Source organism: Oncorhynchus gorbuscha, linkage group LG05 (assembly GCF_021184085.1).
Source record: "Oncorhynchus gorbuscha isolate QuinsamMale2020 ecotype Even-year linkage group LG05, OgorEven_v1.0, whole genome shotgun sequence".
Classification (NCBI taxonomy): Eukaryota; Metazoa; Chordata; class Actinopteri; order Salmoniformes; family Salmonidae; genus Oncorhynchus; species Oncorhynchus gorbuscha.
In genome coordinates, this window is record NC_060177.1 from 9,415,648 (window position 1) to 9,417,658 (window position 2,011).

Genomic DNA, 2,011 nt, shown 5'->3' on the forward strand with positions numbered 1-2,011 from the left:
GGATTGGTTGATTATTTGGAACAGTCAGGTGTGTCAGTGTTAGATTGGTTGATTATTTGGAACAGTCAGGTGTGTCAGTGTTAGATTGGTTGATTATTTGGAACAGTCAGGTGTGTCAGTGTTAGATTGGTTGATTATTTGGAACAGTCAGGTGTGTCAGTGTTAGATTGGTTGATTATTTGGAACAGTCAGGTGTGTCAGTGTTAGATTGGTTGATTATTTGGAACAGTCAGGTGTGTCAGTGTTAGATTGGTTGATTATTTGGAACAGTCAGGTGTGTCAGTGTTAGATTGGTTGATTATTTGGAACAGTCAGGTGTGTCAGTGTTAGATTGGTTGATTATTTGGAACAGTCAGGTGTGTCAGTGTTAGATTGGTTGATTATTTGGAACAGTCAGGTGTGTCAGTGTTAGATTGGTTGATTATTTGGAACAGTCAGGTGTGTCAGTGTTAGATTGGTTGATTATTTGGAACAGTCAGGTGTGTCAGTGTTAGATTGGTTGATTATTTGGAACAGTCAGGTGTGTCAGTGTTGGATTGGTTGATTATTTGGAACAGTCAGGTGTGTCAGTGTTAGATTGGTTGATTATTTGGAACAGTCAGGTGTCAGTGTTAGATTGGTTGATTATTTGGAACAGTCAGGTGTGTCAGTGTTAGATTGGTTGATTATTTGGAACAGTCAGGTGTCAGTGTTAGATTGGTTGATTATTTGGAACAGTCAGGTGTGTCAGTGTTAGATTGGTTGATTATTTGGAACAGTCAGGTGTGTCAGTGTTAGATTGGTTGATTATTTGGAACAGTCAGGTGTGTCAGTGTTAGATTGGTTGATTATTTGGAACAGTCAGGTGTGTCAGTGTTAGATTGGTTGATTATTTGGAACAGTCAGGTGTGTCAGTGTTAGATTGGTTGATTATTTGGAACAGTCAGGTGTGTCAGTGTTAGATTGGTTGATTATTTGGAACAGTCAGGTGTGTCAGTGTTAGATTGGTTGATTATTTGGAACAGTCAGGTGTGTCAGTGTTAGATTGGTTGATTATTTGGAACAGTCCAGGTGTGTCAGTGTTAGATTGGTTGATTATTTGGAACAGTCAGGTGTGTCAGTGTTAGATTGGTTGATTATTTGGAACAGTCAGGTGTGTCAGTGTTGGATTGGTTGATTATTTGGAACAGTCAGGAATTGTGTCAGTGTTAGATTGGTTGATTATTTGGAACAGTCAGGTGTGTCAGTGTTAGATTGGTTGATTATTTGGAACAGTCAGGTGTTGTCAGTGTTGGATTGGTTGATTATTTGGAACAGTCAGGTGTGTCAGTGTTAGATTGGTTGATTATTTGGAACAGTCAGGTGTGTCAGTGTTAGATTGGTTGATTGTGTCAGTGTTAGGAACAGTCAGGTGTGTCAGTGTTAGATTGGTTGATTATTTGGAACAGTCAGGTGTGTCAGTGTTAGATTGGTTGATTATTTGGAACAGTCAGGTGTGTCAGTGTTGGATTGGTTGATTATTTGGAACAGTCAGGTGTGTCAGTGTTAGATTGGTTGATTATTTGGAACAGTCAGGTGTGTCAGTGTTAGATTGGTTGATTATTTGGAACAGTCAGGTGTGTCAGTGTTAGATTGGTTGATTATTTGGAACAGTCAGGTGTGTCAGTGTTAGATTGGTTGATTATTTGGAACAGTCAGGTGTGTCAGTGTTAGATTGGTTGATTATTTGGAACAGTCAGGTGTGTCAGTGTTAGATTGGTTGATTATTTGGAACAGTCAGGTGTGTCAGTGTTAGATTGGTTGATTATTTGGAACAGTCAGGTGTGTCAGTGTTAGATTGGTTGATTATTTGGAACAGTCAGGTGTGTCAGTGTTAGATTGGTTGATTATTTGGAACAGTCAGGTGTGTCAGTGTTAGATTGGTTGATTATTTGGAACAGTCAGGTGTGTCAGTGTTAGATTGGTTGATTATTTGGAACAGTCAGGTGTGTCAGTGTTAGATTGGTTGATTATTTGGAACAGTCAGGTGTGT